Below are 13,131 nucleotides of genomic sequence, written 5' to 3'. Positions count from 1 at the left end.
TGTCATATGATGACCCCCAACATGTAGGTTCATCATGAATCAGTTTGTAGTGGACTAAGTTTAGCCTGCTTTGACTTCAGCTGTCTTATCAGCTTGGACAGACTTTAAAAAGCAGAGACAGTTGTTCTAAGCCGAAAAAAGGTATTGCTTACATGATTAACATTGAGGCCCTTGTGAAATGCCAAATCAAGATTATGCCTAATGCAAGGAATCCAGTTATGATCAGAGAAGGTCTTTATGTTATTTTAAGTGTTATCAATTATAATTCCAGCCATGCTGTGTATATTGCAGGGGTGGCATTAATACTCCAAATAAACAAAACCTGAGCGTGCAGGATTACATTTAGATTACGATAATGATGTAATCTGTAAATAAGATATGAATGCATAGAAAGAACTGCATTGTGTCTTAACAAAACAAAGTATGCACATTGTATTTTGTAGGATTATAGTCACATAATGTTCCTTTATTTTGTAGGGAAGTCTGGGAGTATGCTCCCCTGTGAGAAACTTTTAAAAGAACAGCACCAAATCAAATGATTTGCAACTTGCTGGTAACGTTCAATATTTACTGACTAATTCCACAGCATGATCCATTTATTACACAGTGTATTGTATAAAAATATACCATTACACTTCACAGCAGATGGATAGGAGGACAGATTGTATATGAAAACATTTAATGTGCTTTTAATCAATTTATATTATGATTGATAAGGTGCTATAGCGAATGCAATTACCTGTTTGTGCATCAAAATATTGTTTACATTGCAATGCTGCATGGGATTCTGAGTTTGTCATAGCAATGGTGGTTCTAAGAAATTAGACATTTCACTTGTTGCTCCAGGAGGGTTGGAAATAACTGATGGATGAACTGGGAGAAGGCTCAAATGGACCAACTTGATATCTAATACATTCTTTGTTTGATCTCAAAAAACAATGCGCTTAAGAACAGCCAGTTTAAACGGCAGCAGCTTTAAACTTTCATACAATTATTTCTGTGATTATTTAAATGTCATCACACCAGTGATGAAATTGGAAAAACTAATTTATATGATAAAATATATTATATTTCTGATTAACATTTTTCATTGATTAATATAGATAACAAAGAAAAGCAAAACATTTAACTCCCACTATTACCCTCCCCCTCCAAATCCCCAATCCCCAACCTGACATCAACAACATCCCTGTGGTCACACATGATTATAGACACACAAACACAAACACACATTTAAAATGTAACTTCTCTCTCCACTGCCCCTCCATGAGGGTCCTCCATAAATTCCAAATAGCTGCCCTATTTCCCATAAAATGAATCCCAATTCCCCAGCCTTCTACATGACACTTCCTCGAAAGCCACCACCCTCCCCATCTCCATGCACGATTCTTGAAATGAGGGTGCTCCAGTCGACTTCCATTCCCTTAAAACAATTTGTCTGCCGATCATAAACCTGTTAGGACCCAATTTGTTTGTGTTTATCCCCAATATTGATTGATCACCTAAAATACAGAGTCTGGGGCTAAATGAAATTTCAGTGCCCAATTCATCACATAACACATAAAACTCTGAACCTTCAACCAAAATTCTTGGAATCTTAACACACCACCAAAAAACATAGGACGTGTCTCCATCTTCTGATTGGCATCGCCAGCAGGTGGGTGTGTCTTTAAGACCAAGCCCATACAATCTAGAGGGTGTCCAATACAATTGATGTAAAATCTTGAATTGCATAAGGCGCACCCTTGCATCTCTAGATGCAGGCTTGATTTTTTTTTAAGAATCCTAGCCCACAGTTCCTCCTTCAATACTAAGTTTAAATCTTTCTCCCATAATCTCTTGAGAGAATTTGAAGCTCTGAACCACAGACTCGGAATTAGCAGGGAGTAATACACTGATGCCTCATGACCTTTTCCAAAAGCAGTAATCACCACTCCCAGAGTATCTGCCGCTTTAGTATGCTACTCCCAAAAATAGTTCAAAGCAGGTGGCACAGCTGTAAATACCTAAAGAACTGAGATCTGAGAATCCCAAAATGTTGAACCAAATTTTCAAAGGATCTCAGCGCTCCACTCTCATACAGGGCACAGAGTGTATTAACCTCCCTCACAGTCCACTTTGACCAGCAGAGAGGGGACTTATTAATACATAATTTTGGGTTCAGCCATGATCGAGGCAACATTTAAATAATTGTCCGAATTAAACTCTCTGGACACTTTTGTCCATCACGAGTGCAAATGCAAGATAACTGGATGTAACTTAACTTCTCTGATTAGTTAGATAGAAAGGTTTTGCAATGGCAAAAAAACAGGTAGGGGCTCTCTCAGGTGGAAACAACCAATGTGACCAAATGCATAATAATCATACAAAATCTCCCTTTGTCTCCCCTTTGTCAATCGGCCTATGCAATTTACTGAAATGTAATCTGAGATGTTTACCATTCCAAATGAAGTATATTGCTAAGCTATTGCTTGAAAGGGGGACCTCTATAGGGAGAGATTGTAGCAGGTAGTTGAATTTTGGAATACAAGTCATTTTAATAACATTAACCTTCCCAATCATAGATAAATGTAATGAAGCCCACCTGCCCACATCACTCGAAAACGTCTCGGTTACCTACGTAACCTCGGTTCTCTCTAGATGAGGGAACGAGTATTGCGTAAGCTAGCTTACGCTACGGGAAAGATTCATCTTTTCTGAGATATTGAAGCCAAAAAATTATCCTTAATTTTTTATCATTTGTCAATGCAGTGCAGCAACTGCAGACCTTGAGCGGGCTAGCTAGCGAGCTCATTGGTTGCTCTGCGGCAACTGCTGCAGCCTATAGACAAACTTGCGTGAACTCGCTGCCAATGAGAGCGCCGCGCTCACTGTCCCAAAGCCCGCCAGAATGGGCGTGGCTAGGGTGCATATAAGCGCAGTTCGTGAGGCTGGAACCCTGGTTTTCATTGAATGAAGCTGAAAATCGCCGTGGCGCTGAAGCACGGCCAGCTACGCAATACTCGCTCCCTCATCTAGAGAGAACCGAGGTTACGAGGTAACCGAGACGCTCTCTTACGAGAGGTTCTCTCAGATATGCGTAAGCTAGCTTACGCTACGGAACCCATTGTCAACGCCGTAGCGCCAAGCATCCACTGCATGAGCCCCAGGGGGTGGGGGACCCGGGAGCCCTTGTGAGTGGGGAAATAATATTTGGCCGGCAAGAGTGCGGTCAGTGTGTGTGTGATACATAAGCACATAGTGGGAAGGGAAACAGAGCGCGGTGCCGGTCTGTGTGGAATGTGTCCCATTAGTGCAGCTCACCAGGGGAGCTGTAGCGTATTAAACCGCTAGTAGTTTTGCCTGCAGAGCGGGCACTTCCAGATTGTAAAATCTGACAAAGGTGGAGGGGAAGCCCAGCCCGCTGCCACACATATGTCCTGAATGGAAATCCCGCTGGACCATGCCCACGAGGAGGCCATGCCTCTGGTGGAGTGAGCCCTAATGCCTAACGGGCATGGCAGGTCTTTCGACGCCGCACGCTGCAGCAATAGCGTCCACTATCCATCTAGACAGTGTCTGTTTCGAGGTGGCGAGACCCTTGGTGCGCCCTCGAACGAAACGAAAAGCTGCTCAGCTGCCTGAAAGAGGCGGAGCGCGCAGTATACAATCTCAGTGCTCTGACTGGGCAAAGGAGATTTGTGTCGCGTCGCTATCGGATGCTGGCAGAGCCGATAGGGAAATAATCTGTGCTCTGAAAGGAGTACCGATCACCTTGGGGACATAGCCGTGTCTAGGCTTTAAAATGACCTTGGAGTCACTTGGTCCAAACTCCATACACGCAGCTGACAGACAGCGCGTGAAGGTCTCCCACACGCTTAACTGATGACAGGGCAGTCAGAAAAACGGTTTTGAGTGAAAGGTATTTCAAATCCACGGATTCAAGCAGTTCGAAAGGGGGCTTTCATAGCTTCGAGAACTACAGAAAGATCCCAGATAGGAACCGATGGGGGCGCGGGGTTCATCCTTCTAGCTCCCCTGAGGAAGCGGATGACCAGCTCGCTTTTTCCCCGTGACTGGCCGTGCAGGGTTCGGCGAACGCCGCGACGCCGCCACGCACACTTTGAGCGTGGATGGGGATCTGCCCTTATCCAACAGCTCTTGTAAAAACACGAAGCAGTGACGACACCCCACATGTCCGCGGGTCCAGGTCTCTGTCGGTGCACCATTTTGAAAACACCGACCATTTGGACGCATAGAGTCTTCTCGTGGAAGGGGCTCTAGCGCGTATGATAGTGTTCATTACTCCTTCTGGCAAAGCGACGGGTAGTCGCTGATCACCCACGCGCGCAGCTCCAGCTCTGGGTGGGGATGCCAGATCGCGCCGCGAGCTTGAGAGAGGAGATCTGCTCTCACTGGATGGGCCACGGGCTGTCAGTGACAGCTGCGTAAGCTCCGGAACCATGTCTGATTCTCCCAGCTGGGCTATGAGGAGCACCGAGTGACGCTGCTTCCTGATCCTCTGCATTACCTGTGGCAATAGCGAGACGGGAGGGAAGGCGTAAAGCGGGCGGTTGGGCCAGTCCTGGGCCAGCTGCCCTCGCTGAGAAAAATACTGGGCAGTGAGAGTTCTCTTCTGACGCTAAGAGGTCTATCTCTGTTCTGCCGAATATTTGCCATAATTTCTGGACTGTTTGAGCGCGCAGGACCATTCCCCTGGGGGAACATTGTCTCTGGACAGTCTGTCTGGGCCGTCGCTCAGGTGGCCTGGCACGCAGCGCCACCCTCAGCGAGCGCAGGTGGCCCTGGGACCAACTTAGTATGCGTTTTGTCAGATGGAAGAGGTTCCTGGATCTGACACCGCCCTGACGGTTTAGATAGAATACCACAGATCTGTTGTCCGAACGGACCAGGACGTGGTGACCCTGAATGACCGGGAGGAAGCGCACGAGCGCCGCACTCGACCGCTATCATTTCCAGACAATTTATGTGAAGGAGCTTTTCCTGAACTGACCATAGGCCGAAAACCGGCGAGCCCTCGCGAGACCGCGCCCCAACCCGTGTTGGACGCTGCCTGTCGAGATGACTTTTCGGCGAGATACAGCTCCCATCGCCACTCCCCGCTGATACCATTCGCCACCGCCCAAGGCTGCAGAGCTGATATACAGGTCTGAGTCACTCTGATCGGCTGGCGGCTCATGGCCCACGCCCGGCGAGACGCCGGGTGTTTAGCCAATGCTGAAGCGGGCGATGCACAGTAAACCCAGCTGAAGTACTGCTGCGGCTGAGGCCATGTAACCTAATACTCTCTGAAATTTTTTCAGAGGCGTGAGGCTGTTCATCTGAAAAGACGCCGCCGTGTAGATAAGCAAGCCGCCATTGCCACAGAGTCTAGTTCTATTCCAAGGAAGGAAATTGCCTGACTGGGCTGTAGTGAGCTCTTGGTCCAATTGACTGCAAGACCCAGACTGTTCAGATGACTGAGGAGAACTGTCCTGTGAGACAGAAGCTCCGTATGTGACTGTGCCAAAATCAGCCAATCGTCCAAATAGTTCAGAATTCGCAAGCCCTGACTCCGCAGGGGTGCGAAGCGCCAGCATCCATGCACTTCGTGAAAGTACGGGTGCTAAGGACAGGCCGAACGGAAGGACGGTGTATTGATAAACCTGACCGCCAGGCTGGATCTCAAGAATGGCCTGTGACGGGGATTTATCTGAATCTGAAAATAGGCATCTTTCAGATCGAGAGAAATAAACCAGTCCCCTGGCGCACATGCGCGAGGAGTTTCCTGATTGTAAGCATTTTGAACGGTCTTTTGCAAGCACCTTGTTCAAAACCCTGAGATCTAATATTGGTCTGAGGCCACCGCCTTTCTTGGGGACAAGAAAATAACGGCTGTAAAACCCCGACTCGCTCAGTGAAGGCGGCACTCTCTATGGCCCTTTTGCACAGAAGGTTTGTTATTTCTGAACGAAGCATGCAGGCTGCTTCCATGTTCACAGTAGTTTCGAGCCGCCCTGAAGCGGGAGGGCGGCGATCGAACTGTAGCAAATAGCCCTGTTTTATTGTGCTTAACACCCATTTGCATATCCCTGGGATAGCTTCCCACGCTTTGAAGCGTAACGCTAGAGGGTGAATGGCCAAGTCGCCCTGATTGCCGTACACAGCGGGCTGAACAGAATGTGTGAGCGTGCTTATTGTGCTTATGCATGACTGCTCGCAGACAGCAGGGACATGCTGTTCTGTGAGTGACTTCCCGATTGAGATGAATGGGGAAAGAGTCACATCTGTTAAGTGATGCGCGAGCATAGTCACGGGCACAGGACTTACACATAGAGAGGTGTTTGCTGGCCGTGTGACAGAGCGGGCAGAGAGGGGACGCGCGCACGGGCACGTGGGATTGTGGGCACATTTTCTACACATAAGACATGTTTGCTCTTTAAAAGATCTTTTTGTGTCGCCGTGAAAACGGCGTTTGAGTGCAGGCAAGCGGGTAGTAACACCGGCTTGTTGGCTGCTGAATTCACCACTGTAGTAGCCTGAGAGAAGGGGACTGACAGGGGGCGAAGCTTTGACGGTGGTCCGGCCGCGGCGGGACTGAGCCGTCGTTTTTTCAACAAAGCTAGGAGGACTTCGGTTGTTCAGGTTTCAGCGCAATCTTAGGCCGAGGTCAACAATGCCACTTACCGCGGAACCAAAGAGACCGGACGGAGAGAGCGGCGCGTTGAGGAACGTGGAGCGCTCAGCTTCTCCCATGTTGGCTAGCGTTAGCCACAGGTGTCTCTCGGTTACAGTCAGCAAGGCCATGCACTTCCCTAGGGCTTGAGCTGCAGCTTTGGTGGCGCGAAGGGCGAGGTCCGTCGAGCTCCTTAGATCTGTAACAGCATCTGGGTGCCTGCCTTTCTCATCCCATTCCCGAAGAAGGTCCGCTTGGAAGATCTGCAAGACGGCCATGGAATGCAGAGCAGATGCGGCTTGGCCGGGCGGCGGAATAGGCGCGCCAACACAGGCGGAAGTAGTTCTGCAGGCCTTAGACGGGAGCACTGGCTTAGACCGCCATCTCGCGGAGGGCGGGCAAAGGTGTGCTGCTACCGAATCCTCGACCGGGGATGGAAGAGTAGCTCTTCGGCGGCGCCGCCCACTGAAGCGAGAGAGGTGGAGACGTGGGATCGAATCCTGGCCGAGAGAGCGCTGCTCCACGATTTAGAGAGCTCGGCGTGGAGTTCCGCAGGAAGGAGCGGTCCGGCGCTGGCGCCAGCGGTGACGGCTTTGAAGAAAGCAGCCGCCGAGTCTGTTGGGATCCTGCTCAGGGGCGGTGACCACTCGAGCCCGAGGCGCTCGACGGCCTGTGTGAGGAGGCGATCAGTTCCCCTTCGACCCGGCGCGGGTCCTGCTGGATACCTGGGCCGATGAGGAGGCTTGTGACCACTCCTGCTGTCCGAAACCATGATGGAACAGCAGCCCTTGTCCTCCGCGCCTCCGAGGTGGCAGCAGTGCGGCCGCCGGCGGCAACTGCGCGGCCCCGGGGCGGGAGGGCGAACGCGATGCTCGAGGGAGAGGCTCGGCGAGACAGTCGCTTCTAAACCCGGTTCCGCAGCCTTTGGGAGCGGCGCTTCTTCCGCACGGCGAAACAGAAGGCGGCGCGGTGGCTCGGTCCTGAGCGCCGAAGTCGAGCCCGCAGGGTCGACATCGAAGCTCCTCGCAGAGGTCGCATCCGCCGTCAGCAAGGCGAGCTCTGCATGCCCCAGTCCCAGGCAGAGAGCGCAGATGATGTGGTGGTCTCCGGTGCTGAGAGGGGTGCGGCATGAACCGCAGGTGCGAGGCATCTTTAAAAAGACGCTCGTGCTCTTTGTGAAGTTCACTGAGGAACTAGTTTGCTTTAAAAGGATACGTCGCCGTATGGCGTAGCTCGCAGGATGGCTGAAGGTGGCGGCGCCGGCTTCTTCGAAGCGCTGTCCAAGCTTGCTTGATGCCCCTCGAACGGCAACGCGCTTCTTGCAGTTTCAGAGATGCGAAGAGCTTCGCTGAAGAGATGAAATCAGGGTTCCAGCCTCACTGAACTGCGCTTATATGCACCCTAGCCATGCCCATTCTGGCGGGCTTTGGGACAGTGAGCGCTGGCGCCTCTCATTGGCGCGAAGTTCACGCAAGTTCGTCTATAGGCTGCAGCAGTTGCCGCAGAGCAACCAATGAGCTCGCTAGCTAGCCCGCTCAAGGTCTGCAGTTGCTGCACTGCGTTGACAAATGATACAAAATTAAGGATAATTTTTTAGCTTCAATATCTCAGAAAAGATGAATCTTTCCCGTAGCGTAAGCTAGCTTATGCAATACGAGAGAACCTCTCGTAAGAGAACCTTTTTATTAAAGGGTCAAAATGAACTAACTAAATCACACAAATTTGCTGGGAATAAAATACCCAAATACTTAATGCCCTGTTTGGGCCACTGAAAGGCGTCCAGCTGAAAAGCTGTTACACTGTCAGAGCCAAAGCTTCAGAATTAGACCAATTTAACTCTGTATCCCGAGAATGAGAAAATAAATGAATAATTCTGTCGAGGCAAGGCATAGATCTAGAGGGGTTGGAGACGAATAATAAAATATAATCTGCGTAAAGGAAAAGTTTATGCGGCACACCTCCCGCCACCACCCCAGGAAAAATATCTTATCGTGGCTGCTAATGGTTCCAGGGCAACACAGAAGAATAATGCTGAAAGAGGGTAACCCTGCTGGGTGCCCCTATCCAGAGTAAAATAATCTGAAATTAATCCATTCGTTTGTACGCTGCTACCGGGTGTCTATAAAGTAATTTAGTCCAACCAATAAAAGTATTCCCGAACCCGTCCATTTCCAAAATCTTAAAGATAATCAATTTTTCCATATCTAATGCCTTTTCGGCATCAATTGAGATGGCAGCCACCGGAGTCTGATCATTCGCCACTGAGCGCATGATAATGATGTAATGCCTAATGTTATCAGAAGAGCTACGCCCCCAAATAAACCCCACCTGATCTAAATGTATAAGAGATGTCATAAATTTACTTAATCTGTTAGCGAAAATGTTTGACTATATTTTTAAGAATCAGACTGATCCAGGCATGTGTCATGGTTGGTGGATACTTTCCATTCTTTCCAACGAATAATTCTGTATAGACATCTAGCAAAATTGGAGCAAATTTCTGTAGCATAAGATCTTAAAATCTCAGTGGCAAAGCCATCTGGCCCCAGAGACTGTCCTGTAGGCAAGGCCTTAATTACCTTGCCAAGCTCCTCCAAGATTATCTAAGAATCAAGAGAATTGTTTTGCTCAACCATCAGTTTAGGAAGTTCTAATGGTTCCACAAAGCTTCTAACATCCTCATCAGTAGATGTGGAACTATGGAGATAAAGACAGAATTCTTTAAAAGCATTATTAATATCAAATAGGTAAATATTTCACCAGCAGATTTCACTGAGGGAATGGTAGAAAAAAACTCTCTCTGTATTATATATCTAGCCAGAAGTTTTCCTGCCTTGTCTCCTGACTCAAAGTATGACTGTCTTGCCCTGAATAGCCAAAACTCCACCTTCCGCTACAAAATAATATTATATCTGTATTTAAATCGGGTAAATTCTCTGAGGCCATCAGACTGCATTCAACGCTTCAGCTCTGCCTCAGCACTTTTAATATTCCCTTCCAACTCCACGAGTTATTGTGCTTTTGATTTTTTGGTAAATGAGACATACTGTATGATCCGGTGTTCTGACGATTTGTGCTGCCTTGTTGAAAAATGCTACCGTAGCGCGAATCGATAGCAGAGTCTGACGATTTGTGCTGCCTTGTCGAAAAATGCTACCCAAGCGCGAATCGATCACAGAGAATGTCGATTCATTCTCTAGCTACTGTTTCCATAATGATGTAAATCTCACAATATTAAGACATCGTTATTTCATTTAAAACAGGGTAAGTGTATGGGGAGCATATTTTTATATTTTAAATGAACCAGCAATTATCACATTTGATATAACAAGTAAAAATGACATTATTGTATATTATATGAAATACAATTATAATAAAATTATAAGTTATGAGTACTGTATACTGTACTGTTTTCATTTTTAAAACTGTGTGAAAAGTAAAAATTATCATAAAATATTCATCTTTGACCTGTCAAAGCACACCTTTCCTAACTGAAACTTTCAGTTATTCTTGTTCAGCTGGCTGACCGCATAAATATTCATATGGTAGTTAGCATTTTTTGACACATGAATATTTACCTTATGTTCACTGTCATTAGATAAAAACAATACTACATAATAATGTCTTCAAGATGTAAGGAGTTGCATATTTTGATAGACCAACGTGCCCTATCAAATAATGCTCCCAGTGCAAATTCACTTTATTTTACATCACTACTCACTCCATATGCACCTTATGAATATGGAGAGTATGTTGAGATATTTTGTAATTATGCCTTCAAGATGTCAGGAGCAGCATATTCTGTAATAGCATCTTTAAGATGTCAGGAGTTGCATATTTTGATAGACCAATGTGCCCTATCAAATAATGCTCCCAGTTTTTTAAACTAAATAAATGATGAAAGTACTCTGAATCTGGCAAAACAGTACATTTATTTATTTATTTTAAAGCCTCACGCCATATCACACTACATGAACATTAGCACATTCTGATTACTTACGTGTCAAGTGCTGCTACCTACTTTGTACACATTTCACACACTCTGGCACTTTTTGCACGTATATGTTGCACAACTATCTTTTTCATATTTGGCACATTGAAAATGTGCCCACCTACAGCACAAATCACACTGCATCTACAAAAAAATAAAAATCAGCATTAGATACATAAAACTCATTGAGGTACAATATATACGCATTTTTATGTTATACTTTACCATTTCAATCATGCTCTGATCTGCATCTTTTTCAAGCAAGGAGCATACATTCAATCCTTGAAAACATACAGCTTAAAAATCAAGAATTTTCCAAACTTTCAAAACTCTGAAAGAAGTAGAACACACGATGAACGTAGGTCATTCATAGCTAATTGCTATATTATGCTGAAAATAAGGTGTGCGTGCTAACATTTACACGTTCACATGTCAAATTATGTAATAAAAAAAGGATTAAAGATATTGCAATGCTCACTGTCAAGTCTCCACAGCAAGGATGCATAGATTTATGGGCGTGGTAACGCAGAACAAAACTGTGAGTCTGCACATGTGCATAACCAGTAAGTAGCACATATCGATGGGTAGCACAAATCGTCAGAACACCGGCCCCTAAGAACCACCTTAAGTGCCTCCCAAGCTACGCCCACACAGGATACTGAGGACCAGTTGGATGCCACATAAACATTGATTTCAGGCTTTAACATTAGTTGGTATTCAGGATTTTGCAATAGGGATACATTGAAGTGCCAACTATATGATTTCCTTTTCTCCATATGTGGCAACACCCACCAGGGCGTGATCTGATACTAAGATCTGATACTAAGATGATACTAGAATAAAATATGGGGCAGTGGTGGCTCAGTGGTTGAGGCTCAGGGTTACTGACCAGAAAGTTGGGGATTCAAGCCCCAGCACCACCAAGATGCCACTGTTGGGCCCTTGAGCAAGGCACTTAACTCCAGGTTGCTCCGGGGGGATTGTCCCTGTAATAAGTGCACTGTAAGTCGCTTTGGATAAAAGCGTCTGCCAAATGCATAAATGTAAATGTAAAACTTGTGGACTGATTAAACAAAATTATAGTCCCTACCCGATAGGTTCAAAAGTCTCCAAATATCTGTAGATATAATATATGATAGATAAATATTGAAGGGGATATATTTTATTCTCTTTGTAGCCACAGTAGGCCAAACATTGAAATTCCTTTGTTTAATTCTCAGTCCCCTTCCCCCGATAGTTCTGCTAAGAACTATGGCCTGAAATATGATTGGATGCTTTTCAGGAACCTCTCAGGTTATGAATTCACAACTATAATATAAAAAGCGGTAAATAAATAAATCTCTCTCTCTCTCTCTTTCTGCTCTGCTTTTCTCTGTGGTCACATTCTGTGCATTGGTACCAAGAATAATCTTTGCAATAAACATTTTGGTCAAAGATGACTTTCATAAAATAAGATAAATTTTCCTCAGTGCACCACCAGTTTGATCGCTCACCTCAGTGATGTGATCAAATCGATCTGATCATACATGCGAAGTTACCACCACCATGAATTTGTAATTGGAATGTGCAACGTTCGATTTTTCATAGAAACAGTAATTTGTAAAGGTTAAGATAAAGCATTAGGTGAAATTAAGTGGAACTAACCTTTATGTATTCTGCAAAAACAGTGGGATGTGTCTGAAGGTGTTTAATAAGGTTGTAGGTGTTTCCCCCTTTGGCTTGAAATCGCTGTTGGCATTCACGTCATAGGCGAAAGTCAATTGGCTTCCCGGTCTCATCGGGTAAGAACCTCAAATAATTCCAAATCTCGCTATGTGAGTTGTATTTTTAAAAAAAGATTCTTACTCTCCAAAGATTTATTTATTTACATTTTATCCATAAAGAGAGACAACAGACAAATTATCTCGTTGGGACACAGACGTGTGTCTGAAGCATGGGAAAACCATACATAGGAAAGAAGAAAAAAAAAACAGTACCATATAAAGGGCAAATTCTAACAACATTTTGCACCCTTAAAGGGTACTGCATAAAGAGGACACCACTTAAAAAATATTTATGCTATTGCAGACATTGGTCAGATTCAAATGTACATTTTAGATAAAATAATACAGTATATACTACCACACATACAACATTACTTTGTATTACTATTTCAAAAATACTGTGGCACTGGCAGTTTTTTTTAAGCTTTATTATTGCGATACTACTGTAGTACCGGTATACTGTGTAACCCTAGCAAAAGGAGTATGGGTAATTGTACACCCTGAATGGAAAAGACATCATACAGTAACTTTTCTTTGTTAACTTCAATGACCCTTTGTGTGAAGACTTTACATTGGACTATGGCATAACCAGGAAGTTCTTTACCGTAGAAAGTGTAGATTTGATTGACTGGCTTTAGGTGTTCCCTGGCCAAGCTGACCTCAATCACAACTTTGTTATTATTGGTGCTTTGAAGTCAATTGTTGCAAATAAATAAAATAAG

The sequence above is a fragment of the Xyrauchen texanus genome, chromosome 48 (genome assembly GCF_025860055.1).
Source record: "Xyrauchen texanus isolate HMW12.3.18 chromosome 48, RBS_HiC_50CHRs, whole genome shotgun sequence".
In the NCBI taxonomy this organism is placed as follows: Eukaryota; Metazoa; Chordata; class Actinopteri; order Cypriniformes; family Catostomidae; genus Xyrauchen; species Xyrauchen texanus.
The sequence above is the reverse complement of the archived record's forward strand: the minus strand, read 5'-3'. Positions refer to the sequence as shown.